Genomic DNA, 13,639 nt, shown 5'->3' on the forward strand with positions numbered 1-13,639 from the left:
AGAAAGGTTTTGAGATTGCAACAGATAAAATCCAAAAGACAGCCCCCTGGAAGTATCTCGGCCAAAAATGCTCAGAGAGAACCATCACAGGCTAAAAACTGCACATGAAGGACAACCCAAAACTCTGCATGAATTCCACCAGCTCTGTGGAAGCATCAGTTGGGTATGCTCACTGCTGGGAATCACCACAGAAGATCTAACGCCACTGTTCCTGCTGCTCCTTAAAGGCAGTGAAGGACTCGATTCCCGTGATCACTGACACTGGAGGCAAACGCAGCTGTACGAAAGTATCCTGGGCGATTCAAACTAAACAGGTACACAGATACCACACTACTTTTCCTTTCTCCCCGGCAATCCTTGGTGTGAGTCCAAAATTCCATTCAGTATTGTTTCAGGGGGACTCAACTATCTCAGATCCCCAAATACAAATTGAATGTGTCTTCAGAGCACACCAACCTACTACAATGATAACAATCCAACAGAAAGGTATTACACAATTATTCAGGAAAGCTAGAAAACATCAGTGCTCCCTTGCAGGAAGAGACCTTGTGAATATATACTTACTTCTCACTCCAGAGCACCTCAATTGCCTACTTGAAACATCTGAACCACTGCAATACGCCTTAGACAGTCTTTAAACAGGCAAAGATCAGCCACCAATTCTACCATCAAACCATTTCTGTGCTGCACAGGATGTTCAAAATTACCCGAGACCTGGCAAGATCCATTGTAGCCACCGGCCCAAATTGTCAGGAACATGGCCTTGCTTCTCTCAGAGCAGGAGTCAGTCCAGGAGGACTAGAGAGTCTCCACATCTGGCAATCAGACATCACACACTAGGCACCTTTCGGCAGACTAAAATACATCCACGTCTCAATCGACACCTCTTCCACTGGGAATTTTGCCTATGCCCATGCTGGTGAAAAATCAAAGATGCTATAAAACATTACTTTTTAGTTTTTTCCACCTTAGCAGTTCCACAGGAAATTAAAACTGATAGTGCTCCTGCATATACCTCACACTGATTCCAACAAGTTTCTGTCCACTGGGGTATAAAACATGTCACAGGCATGCCACACTCCACCACAAGACAGTCCATTGCCGAAAGGGCCCAATGTTCCATCAAAAGGATCCTTGATCAACTAAGCTGGGGAGTCCAGATATTATCTTCCATTGAGAGACTGGCCAAGGCCTTTTACGTATTCAACTTTTTTAACCAACTCAATTATGGAGCCAACTCCCCCAGTCATCAGGCAGTTTACTAATTCAGCTGCAGCCCAATTAAAAGAACAGCCACCTGTGTTGAGCAAAGACCCTGAATCTAAACAAATTTATGGGCCCTTTCCCATTAAATACTTGGGGAAGAGAAGATGCCCTTGTCTTTACAGCAACACTCCTAGGATCGATCCCAGCAAAATACAGAAAAACTCTTTCTGGGAACGGTGAGGAAAACACCAGAGCCACCATCAGAAGAACAGAATGGAAGCCTAAGAGGGACAGCAGCAGCCTGGAAAAGAACAAGGAGAAGGACAGAAGAAGATCTCCTAAGCAGCGCTGACCACACACACCAAGACCAAGATAGCTCAGACACCACTAACCAGGATCTATGTCTTACATTTGTAAAAATTATATTTTAGCATTGATCCATGATTCTTCTAATAAGCTGTGTTCACACCCTTGGCTTACGGGAGAGAAAGTTTAGTGGCACCAGAACTTAAATTTCATCTCCTGATCACTTTATCTGTTTATGTTTTGGCCACCAATGCCTCCAGATACTAAATTACCAAAGTCAGAGGATGCTGCCGTTGGTTGCCGCTGCAGCAGGAATCTGGATGCTCCTCACTGAGCCACATGCCTTCAGAGGGGTGCTTCCACAGACAAGCCACAATTTCTTGTCCATGGCCATGCCTGTCAGGCATTTGAAGGCATGTGCTTTTTCTACCTGTTCTCACATAGGGAGTCAGTATACCAGGGCATCCAGCTCCTAAAAGATCAAGGAAAAAAGATCCAGATGGAAGGCAACAACGACTGGTTTACTAGACTTTCCAAACAAAGGGGGGATGAAAGGCTGGCTTTCATCTTTAGTTAAGACTCTTGTGTGGACTTTGTTTATTGTATTCATTGTGTTGGTTATTTCGTCCTATTTTGCTAAATGCCTCCAAAATTCTAGGGTAGAAACCTTCTTTATAGACAACAAAAAGAGGGGAGTTGTGAGGGCCCAGGGGCCTACCACTGGAACTGTAATACCTCAGGGCAAAGTGACCAAGGAAAAAGAGAGACACCGCTCTGAATGCAATGGTGCCACCCATGGGCATTTGCAGGCTCCGGATGATACAGCTCGTTTGTTTCGTATTACCGAGTTAAACTGCTGTGTTTTCCTTATATGTAGACCCCCTGGAAGGTTCTCCCCTCTCTTCTACAGTTTTGGTCCTGGCTCACTGCAATGCTACCCTGATTTTTCTCCCATTTTCCATCTGTGTGCCCAGCCCCAATTTGTCACCTTCCTAGGCCCTCTTCAGGGCAATCCACAGTGTTTGCAGTTCCACACAAAGATCCCTCACTCGCCTTGTTCACCAGCAGTTTAAGCAAGTGTGCTCCCAGCTCGGGGAGTGCAGGTCCCTCACAGAGGCTGGCTGTGGGCAGGCGGGAACACAGAAACTGAGTGCACGAGGGAACGTTGCCTCTAATACAAGGCATGAATCCCGTTGCCCACCCCAACCAATGCCTTGCATTTTTCTACATTTTCCGTCTTCTCTCGTCTCACGTGTTATTTTCCCCATTTTCTCTTACTGGGAACTTGGCTTCCCTGTCCTTTCTGCAGGTCCAGCCACATGTGTGACCCTGCAGGAACAGCCTGACCCAGGGAATTAGGAGATGACTCTTGGTCAGGAACTGTAGTGACAGGACAAGGGGGAATGGGATCAAACTGCAAGAGGTAGAGGAGACTTGATGATGGGAAGAAGTTCTTTACTCTCAGGGTGCTTGTCCCTGACACAGGGACCAGTGCAGAGAGGCTGTGGATGCCCCATCCCCAGCAACATCCAAGGCCAGGTGGGACAGGGGCCACAGCAACCTGCTCTGCTGGGAACTTGCTCAGCTTGGAACCAGATCATCTTAAGGGTCCCTTCCAGGCCAAACCATTGAAGGATTTGATCATTCTGCCATCCCCACCTCCCACTGCGCAGCGGCCCTGAAACTTCAGTGACATCACAGCTCACAGAGGGTTCCAGGTGGAACGTCCAGGACCCAGAAACGAGCACAGCAGACACTTCACCGGCTGCCAAGGGTCAGTTGCCACTCGCTCTGCGCTCTGACCCTCAGCGCTGAGGTTCTGTTGCTGCCTGGGCTTTCCCTGCCGCCTGATCTGGAGCACCAATCCCAGCAAGACTTGCTCTGCTGTGCCCATGGAGGTACAGTGCCATGCCAGGCAGGGGGCACCTGGCTTGGGCAGGCTGCAGCCATGTGGGAATGGATGGTGTGGGACAGGAAGCCCACTAGGAGATTGTGCTGCCCCTTGCAGGCTGCCAGAGACACTGTGGAGGAGATGGATGTGGAGCAGGGGCTGGATGAGGTAGAAATGATGGAGGTGGACTCCTCCTCTACTTCCATGTCCTCCAATGTTGAGGACATGGAAGTAGACGAGGAGGAAACCATCGAGGAGATAGAAGTAGATGAGGAGGATGACAACGAGGACATGGAAGTTGACGAGGAGAACGAGGAGGAGCCCATGGTCCTTGGATGAAGATGCAGCCCCACAGGTAAGACAGGCAGATGCTTCCCACGCCCTGCCCACACACACATCGGGTCCCCTGATGCCAGGCTGGGGCTGGGCTGGATGGCCCCGCTCAGGGACACGGTGCCCGCAGGGGGCCTGGATTGTGCTGCCACAAGCACCAGCCCCGGCCTGCCCTGCGCTTGCCTGGGGCCACGCCAGCCCTGCCAGCCCCGGCCCAGCCCCTGGGGCCCAGCTGCCAGCCCTGCTGGGCCCAGTGCTGCCAGCTGAGTCCAGCTCTGCTGCTTCCTTTCTTCCAGGACTCATGCACATGATGGCACTGCTCCGATGCCTTTGTAAATACGTTTGAGAATTCAGAAGTTGCTTGTAAATATGTTCACGGCGTTGGAAGTTCTTTGTAAATATGTTTCGAAGATTGTTAGCCCATCAGATCCCATGTAAATATGTTCTGTACATTATTCCTGTTGTTGTAATAAAATTGTCACAACTAAACTTCTTCTGTAAATCTGAGATTTGCGGATCTTCGGCAAATAAATCCTGTTTTTTTTTAAAACCTGACTTCTCTTGGCCATTCCTTTGGGCACGGGCAGCCTTTGCACACTTGTGGGTTCCACTTGTTCCGCGTTCCCGGGGCTGGAGGTCCCTGGGGGTGCTGGCACGGCCACCCTGGGGCTCGGGGCCCCTGGGCACATGGGCTCCCACTGACACGACACTTGGCACTGGGCACTGCTGCTCTTCCTGGCCTGGGGCACAGCGCTGTCCCCAAGAGCTCAGCTCTCACCAGCTCTCACACAGGGCGCTCTCACAGCACTGGCCCCTGCAGCCATGCCACCAAAGCAGGCAGCAAACCTTCAGCCACCCTTCCTGCTGCAGCCACCGTCACTCCTGCGCCCATAGCCAGCAGCAGGCCACAGCCCTGCAAAATCCACCTGCATGCTCTCAAGGCCACCACAGCCTTGGCAACTGGGCCACCTGCATCTGGGCTGCTGCAGGGGCTCATCTTTAAGCCTTGGTGCCTCCAAAGGCCCTGGGCTCTGCTTCCCAGCCTGCTCTGCTGCCCTGAGCCCGCATTGTTCCAGAGACAAAAGTCAGGCCAGGGCATCCTCACCCTGCCCACATTCCTGCTGCTGCCAGCGGCCACGGGCCCCTGGGCCCCACTCGGGTGACAGCTGCAGGGACAGGGCAGCCTGTGCTGGGCAGGGGGCACGGGGCTTTGGGCCCTGCTGCTGCTGCTGCTGCTGCTGCTGGGGGCCATGGGCCCAACAGGGCCCCGAGCTCAGCCCCGTCCCGGGCAGCTGCCCCCAAAGCCCCACACTCCCCGAGCATCCCCATCACAGCTGCCAGGGGAAAATCCCATGGGCTTCAGGAAAGAAATTCCCCATAGTGACTAAACCAAAGGGTCCAAGGGGAAAGTCAGCAGCAGCTGAGGTTTACAGCACCTTGACAATGGTGGCTGCAGGGCAGGTGAGATCTCCATCGCCTCTGGCAGTGCCTGCTCTGCACGTGAGCCTGTGCGGCTGCTCCCAGGGGGACACAGCACCTAGATCAGGCCAGCCCTCAGCCCCTCACAGCTGATCCCAAGGAACAGGCTCAGAAAGCAGTTTCAGACCACTGCCTGCAGATATTTCAAAGGACTACATGTCATTCATGGAAGCCACATTGTACATTTAGTTTTGGTGTTGTGGCACGAGAAGCCATGAAGTTGCCTCTGAATGTGCACTCAGGGCACTTTTACTGCCATCCCACAGGGATCACAAAGGAAAGGCCTCTGCTTTCAGCACTGCTGAGCTCCTCACTACAATGATATCTCAGTAGGACGCAAGGTTGTGGAGGCCCAGGGGCCTATTACAGGAATTATAATACCACACGACAAAAATGACAAATTACAATAAAGTGAGGCAGCCCTTTGAATGCAATGTTTTATCAGTTTTACCAGGGCTTACTGAATGCAGCGCCGGCACCCTGCAGCAGCAACAGGGTCGGCTCAGCTGGTGAAGCCCAGGGGATATTTTGAAACATCTGCATGCAGCACCACCAGAGCAGTGAATGTGGGGACAGCCACCTGCAGTGCAGGATCCTTGGATGATTTTTTAGTCCTGTGGGTGGGCCACCCTTTACATCAGGGGCAGCTCTGGGTAACAAATTATCCAAAGCTGAGAGGGACATATATGTTGGAGTTAGGGATGTTCTCCTTTCACAGTGGAAGACTTTTACAAAGGAAAGTTGGAAGTCATTTGTTCATTGGCTGTTTACGGAGTTCCCAGACATTTCTGTGTATTCTGTTCATTTTATAGCATTCTGGGACTGAGTTAGGAAAAGTCTCTATTTTTAGAAAACTCAGGGAATGATAAGAGTCGCAACATTTTACCCAATTTTTCATATGATTTATGGAGTTTTCTCAAGGCTTCAAAGTTCTTATATTCAATCCAGTCTTTGCGTTCCACCTCCCCTCATTCCTGAACCGTCTGACACCAATAGGATGAGAGACGGAAACTGCTGTAAAGCACAGACAAGACAGCTGCTGTCTGCCATCTCCCCTCCTTCTCTACTCCCTGCCCAGGTCACACCGGCCTGGATTCTACCCTAACCCATTCTCCAGTACCTCTCCTCACTGGATCCCCCTCAGATAGCTCACAAAATGGAGTCCCTCCTCTGGAAGGGGTTGTCAATATCAAACTCCCTCCCACCCCCAGCTCTCTCATTGGGTCTTCCCCCTGTTTGGGTCCTACCCCTGCATCAGGAACCACCTGCGCATTGGGATCCAGCGCGTCCTTGCCTAATCCCGCTGCCCTACCCCCTCCAACTCAGCCCCTTGCGGATCCCACACTGTCGGAGCCGGAAGAGTGAGGGGCGGTAACCGGAAGGCCGCCATCTTGGCTACCAAAGGCCCACAACACCGGGCCTGGCCAGGCACCCCAAGGCCCCGCTCCTCTGCCAGAGACCAAGTTCCCTCTTCTGGAGAGGAGAGGGAAGGTTCATCCCACCTTCAGCATGAGCCTGAGGCTTCTTAGCAGAGGATGGAAAAGCTGGCAGCTAAAGAGGGGGACTGGGAATTGGTAGCTTAAATACAAGCAGCACCGGTGCAGTACCAGAGCGGGGCTAACACCTGATGGGAAGCTGTAACACACGGGGAGATGAAAGATCTTTGTAAAGCAGCGAAAGACCACGGGAGGTGCTCACCGTACTTTAATAATTTGTTAAATGCCATCTTCACTGCACATGTTATGGTGCCTCACAATCTGCTCCATTTTATGCACATCCTACTTTCTCCCACTGAAATTCTTCGGTGGGAAAAAATGGGGAAAATCTAGTAAAACAATTATTAAAAGACTATACTAGGGAAGACAGGTGGGCACACATAACATTATTCCATCTAGCCAGTAAGGAAGATTTCACTTAGACTCATTCAATAGACCTTCCCTGAGCTCTTTTAGAAGAGGTGAAAGTGCTGCAAAGACAGCTCTCATGCAGACACCCAATGGAGAAACACCTACTCTAGATTTCACAGACATTCTGCAGGGACCTTGGCAATACTTTCTAAAATGTATTGACCACCTCACACAAGCAATAGAGAAACAAGTTGAAAATCCAAAAGCCAGGAAGGTACTCCTTACTAAACTTGATGAAACAAATGCTAATAAAACCTGTAAAGACATTTTACCTTCTCTACCACTCAACCCAAAGCCTACCATTGCACAAATGGTCGAGGCATGCACACTTAGGGCATCCCTACACTGTCACACCAGCCAAGCTAAGGCTACCAGTCAGGGTGTAGTAGAGGTGCTAGTAGCCTCCCAAGTTATTCCCTGACATATACATAAAAAAAGGACCTGGCTTTAAGAGAAGGGAGATGGGGTATTTTCAACAGAATTGTAAAAATAAAGCCTATTACCGGGGATCTTCTAGCTGTCACAGGCACTGTCCTCACTGCCCCCCTCGTCCACACGCTTTCCAACACCAGCAAAACCGGTGGCCTGCGGGAAACCCCACACAGACACAGAAAGGCCCCGCGGGATGACACCAAACGTGAGGCCGTTCCGCCCCACTCTCCCCAACACTGTGGAGAACCAGCACAGTGACCTTCTCAGATCCAGCGGGACAGCTCGATCACTGCAGAATACTTGACAGGAGACAGCTCTGCCCTGGAACCCAAAGGCAGCATGTAAGCGCCTTTTCAATTCCAATCCACGATATTTATGTTCACCATATTCCAACAGGCAAATACAGGCCTGAAGAACAGGCCAGAGACATTTTGATTTAAACCAACACCAGGGAAGGGATGGAGACACTCACTCTACTACCTGAGGTACTCGCCTTGACGTCTTTGCAGGAGATAACTCTCCAGGTTCTATGCTTAGACTTTCCCCTTTTTAATCCAAAAGGAACAGTTATAGCCAGAGCCGACCTCCTACGGGACATGATCAGCACACCAGTTGATCCAATGGTGATGTGGGCACATACAACATGCAGAAATAGACCCGTTCTAAAGTGTGCTTGGTCATTTAAAGCGAGAAAGAGATGTCTTTCAGGATTATTAGATACAGGAGTTGACATCACCATAATTTCCTGCTCTGATTCCCTAAAAGAAAGGCCCCTGGTCCTAGCTGCTGGGGTAAATATTAGCTAGCAGGGGAGCCACTACCAGCTTCTGGAGTCAAGGTACACTCTGCATGGAAGGTCCTGAGGGCACTCAAGTCACTTCCACTGCCATCCCAAAGGGATCACAAAGGACAGGCATCAGCTTTCAGCACTGCTGAGCTCCTAACCCAGCAATGAAATCTCAGGAAGAGGCAGGAATTATGTGCTCCAGAGATTCTGGACTCCAATAATTGGCATAAATTCCACAGGCTATCTAACCCAATGACCTGCATGTTTCTTTTTCCTCTTTCTCTCATCTCTCATGTCACTGTCCCCAAAACCTACCATTGCACAAATGGCCGAAGCATCAACCTTTAGGATATCCTTACACCATGATGCCAGCCTAGCTACGGCAACATTAGTTTGAGCAGAAGCTCAAATAATTTTGCATGTTGCAGTACAAGATGTCATCACCGCTGTACGGGAGAAAGGTTTTTAGATTGCAGCAGATAAATTCCAAAAGACAGACTCCTGGAAGTAGTTCGGCCTAAAAAGCGCAGAGAGAACCATCACACTCCAAACACAGCAAATCAAGGACAACCCAAAGACTTTGCCAGAACTCCACAGGCTGTGTGGAAACTGTTTTGGTGTCGTGGCCTGAGAAGCCATGAAGTGCTCTGAAAGTGCACTCAGGGCACTTCCACTGCCATCCCAAATGGAACACAAAGGACAGGCCTCTGCTTTCAGCACTGCTGAGCTCCTCACCCAGCAATGAAGTCTCAGGAAGATGCAGGAATTGAGTGTACCAGGGAACCTGGCCTCTAATAAAAGGCATGAATCCCACAGCCCACCCAACCCAAAGCCTTGTATAACTGTACCTTTTTCTTCTTCTCTCTTCTCTCGTGTCACCTTCCCCATATTCTCTGTCCGGGAGTTTGGCTTCTCTCTCTCCTGTCTGCAGGTTCAGCCGCACGTGTGACTCTGCAGGAACAGCCTGACCTGCAAGCAAAGGTCACGTTATTTCAGAGCACTGCACTGTTCCCGCTTGGGGAGGAACTGGGAACTGGAGACATGTGCTCCTCCTTGGGAGCAGCTCCTCCCCATCCTGCACAGTGAGGAGTGGGATATCTACCACTGACCTCCTCCCATGCAGCAGCACCCCTGAAGTGCTGCTTTTCCCTCCCAGAATTGCCACCCTGAGCCACCCAAGGTGTCCCTCCGCTGCCGGGCTGGCTCTGATCCACAGTGGAGGTGGAACCCTGAGCCCAGCAGACACTGATTCCTCCCCTTCTAGCCCAGGTCCTAGCAGAGCACTAAAACTCCACACCAGGAGTGGATTTGGAGGCTACATGGAGAAAGGGGAATTGTGTCTGATTGGGGCAGACAGAATAAAATGCAGCTGCCAAAGGGAAATCAAAGCATCCCAGAGAGTACAGCCAGGTACGCTGCACATCAAGGCTGTGCTGGTGTAGAAATACTGTATTAAAAGGAATTTATGATCACTACTATCTGCCAACAAAAATACACAGAATACATTAAGCTTCAGTTTTAAATGCAGAAAAGATACGAAATTCAGAGTGGTTTTCTCCACAAACACATCTCAATGGCCAGCCCAGCACTGGGGTCAAGGGGAGGCAATATTTTGTTGCTACCTCTTGATGGCATTTCTTCTTCTCCTAATGCAGGAATTCTGCCTGCCCAGGACAGCAAGGATGCAGGTGAACAGCCACAGAGCTGCTCACAGATGGACAGACAGACCAAAGCTTCTCATCTTCACCCTTCTGAGGAGGATTTCTTATTCAGCCTTTCCTTTCTCTCTTCCTTTTACCTAAAAAGATACCTGGGATAGAGTAACAACTTGCAGGAGACAGGGAGCATCTCTTACCAAAGGGAAGTGAAGGTAAGGGTAATTATTTTGTAGAATAAATGCATGTACTCACAGACAAAAAGCTCTGGTCTTGGGAACAACTGGATTGATCCCTCCCTGTTCAAGACCAAAGAGACATTTCCCTGATCAAAGGACCTGGTCCCTCCTGTGTAAGACTGGGATGTTTGTCACAATTCAGACACAAGCATTTCAAAGCCTGTAGTCACCCAATAGGTATAAATGCTTTTAGAAAATGCAGGAAAATCCATCTTGGAGGATTTCCCATTAAAACAAGGTTTGTATTTCTGGTAGACTCTCTTTCTCTCCATCAGTCCTGTCCACTGGAAGCTGCATTGGTTGGATATGTGAGAGGACAGGTGTGCTTATCTCCCCATTTTAGGGGAGGATAGGCTACATGTTCCTCCTCCACACTTGGGATGCTTTCCATGGACAGATCCCAACCTTCTCCTGCTCCTTAAATTTGTGATGCACAGGACCTTTAATCTCTGTCTATCTATGGGAGCATCCTCCCACGCTGAGAAATCGGGCTCTGCAGGAATTTGGTGCCCTCACCAATGTGTGCCCCTTGCTGGTGGTGGAGTGCTGGTCAGAAAGGAGTTTGTAGGATCTCCATGAAAAGGCCAACATCACATCTCCTGTCCCTGGCTCGGGCAACACCAGAACAGGGCTCTGCAAGCAAGGAAAACACAGCCAATGCTGACCTGCTCTAGTGGGAGACGTCCCTGCCCACGGCAGGGAGGTGGAACAAGGTGAGCTGTGAGGTCCCTTCCAGGCCAGGCTCTGAAGGATGAAATGCCATCGCGGGCTGAACGGGAGGCGGGAGGACAATCCCCTCCTCCGCAGACACAGCCAGGGCCCGGCTGCCTCCCCCCAAACCCAAAGCGTTCCTGACCGTGCCACCAGCGCTGGGCAGGCCAGGTCACAGCCCCAGCAGTGGCTGTGGCAGCTCTGGGCTGTCACACAGCCGGGAATGGCCCCTGACAGGGAGCACAGCACAGCTCCAGCTGCATCCAGCCACAGCAGCCTGCCAGGGAGGGGAAGGAGGTGGATGGAATCCCATCGAGGGAATCACCCAAAGGGAAAGCACAGGAGCAGGCTCCAGAAGGGTGGGGGACTGGGGGGTCCAGCCCTCTATTCTCAGTGTGAGAAATGCTACTCACTTCCAAAAAATTTAAAAGGTTTATTAAAATCCTATCAAAAATAAAACAGAAGACTGAATAGAGACAATATTACAGCGCTGGGAGCAGAGGATTTTCCCCACCATGTGCTCACCCACACCAGGGAGGTTTCACCTTTTAACCCTTTAGCCCCCCCAAAGTTCTGTCCATCGACTCCTCCTTCCCTGCCCAGGGGTGGAGATCCCTTCCTGACACCTTGAGTGGGGCTCAGGTGCTGCCACAGGAACGAGTGACCCTCCCAAATGTCCGAAACCCAGGGCATCCCTGATAACAACACAAGGGGGTAAAACACAACTATTAAACTTCTGTTAACATTTCCCTTTTAAATGTGAGAGTCAACCATGGCATTACTCATCTGTCTAATCAGCAAGCAGAAAACAAAACCAAACCCAGGCCTGGTGCTCATGAGCTGCACCCCCAGCACAGTCAAATCCCCGAGGCTGCATCAGCCCAGGCACAAACCCTTCCTGCTCCTCCTTTGCAACACTAAATGGGATTCAACCAGGAGCATCCGAACCCCAGAGCAAAACTCACAGCCCTGATGTGTTTAAGCAGCTCTTGGTGCTCCAGAGATTTCCCCTCCCCATCCAGCACAGCGACTCAGGCTCATGGCACAACAGGACAAATGTGCTGCTTTAATAAATAAACCACGAAAAACATCTCTGTTTTCAATAAAAAGATTGACACTAACACATAAAAATGTTGCAGCTGTTCAAGGAAGGTCTTCTGTCTTATTTAGTTTGGGGTATTTTGAAGTCAAAAGTGTGTTTGAGGGAAGGTTGGCTTGAATAATGTGATTAAAATTGCTGATTTAGACGAGTAAGTTGGAAATCTTGAATTTTAATCATGTTTCAGTATGTAGCTTCTAGACATTTCCCTTAAAAATATTGATTCTCTTTGATTCCTATAATTTGATACTATTCAACAACTGGGAGCACACACTGGAGCAATACATGTGTAAGCAATTACACAGCTTCACATGCTGCTAAAACAGAACCATTTGGTTAATAGCTTTTTCCCAAGAGAAATTAATTTCTTACTTATTGTTTGCATTAAGTTGCATTTGAGAAATGAAACTCAATTGAAAAAATACAAAACCACATTTTCATTTAAGCCATTTCGTAACATTTTTTTTCCTTGACACCTCAGACAAATAAAATATGTGTATCCACAGGTAGGCACTGCATAGATGTGTTACTGAATCGTCCCTCTTCCCTGAGAGCTGCAAATCCTACAGCTGCCAGACCTCATCCCTTGCTCCTCATAAAGGGAAAGAAGAGTTTCCATTCTAGTTAATTTCCCAGCTCTAAATCAACTACCCAGTGAGCAGAAATAGCAGTGAAATCCCCTCCACAAACCTGCAGAAGGGTTCCAGCTGTGGAGAGGGAAGCAGCAAATTCCTGCTTCCACAATTGGGTTGGAACCCTTACCAATTAAAAAATATCCCACTCTTGGGATTTTTTTAACCACAACTAAAATAAATTAAAATCAATTAAAAGAAAGATCACAGACTCACAGAATGGCTTGGGTGGAAAGGAACCTTAAAGCTAATCCAGTGCCATCCCCTGCCATGGCAGGGACACCTCCCACTGTCCCAATGTCCAGCCTGGCCTTGGGCACTGCCAGGGATCCAGGGGCAGCCACAGCTGCTCTGGGCACCCTGTGCCAGGGCCTGCCCACCCTCACAGGGAACAATTCCTCCCCAGTATCCAATCTGAACCTGCTCTCAGTTGGAATAGGTGTTATTGCATTGCCTTGGGATGATGGATCAGGAGAAAGCCCCAGGGTGTGAGCAGAGCTCCCAGTGCCGCTGCTGGGGACGTGCCTCCCACCTGCTCCTCAGTCACTCAGCTGCCTCACAGCCAAAAAGACAGTGTCCAACAGGAAAAGTACTCCCAAAGGATAAAACCCTTGCCACTGCACAAATGACAAGGCCTTTATTGGGAATAAATGTCAAAGCAGAGCAACAGCGTTTATTTTCCAAACAGGAGACACTGATCCTGTGGCGACGCTGCAGGGATGGTGTTATTCCTGCTCCTGATTTAATCCCTTTATCAGCTGCAGAAGCACCAGGACAGGCTTTGATCTCCCATGCCAGCTCTGACTGACACTGCTGTCCCCACGAGCTGTCCCCACCCCTGGGTGCTGCCTCTGCAGCCCAAAGCACCTGGAGGTCCCTCTGAGCACTGGCACTCCTTCATTTGGATGCACTCTGCCCATAAAGATGCTTAAAGAGACGCTGAGGAAGACTTTAATTTATAG

At 49.9% G+C, this 13,639-nt stretch overlaps 1 long non-coding RNA gene across 1 annotated transcript in view; it reads right to left on the reverse strand.

The window, feature by feature from the left end:
- Nucleotides 1-9,194: 9,194 nt before the first annotated feature.
- LOC134420488 (uncharacterized) overlaps nt 9,195-13,639 on the reverse strand; it is a 28,538-nt gene continuing 24,093 nt past the window's right edge. Inside the window, exon 3 of the long non-coding RNA XR_010028365.1 lies at nt 9,195-9,310. This is a non-coding gene — a long non-coding RNA (uncharacterized LOC134420488). The remainder of the gene's footprint in view (nt 9,311-13,639) is intronic.

The sequence above is a fragment of the Melospiza melodia genome, chromosome 7 (assembly GCF_035770615.1).
Source record: "Melospiza melodia melodia isolate bMelMel2 chromosome 7, bMelMel2.pri, whole genome shotgun sequence".
Lineage (NCBI taxonomy): Eukaryota > Metazoa > Chordata > Aves > Passeriformes > Passerellidae > Melospiza > Melospiza melodia.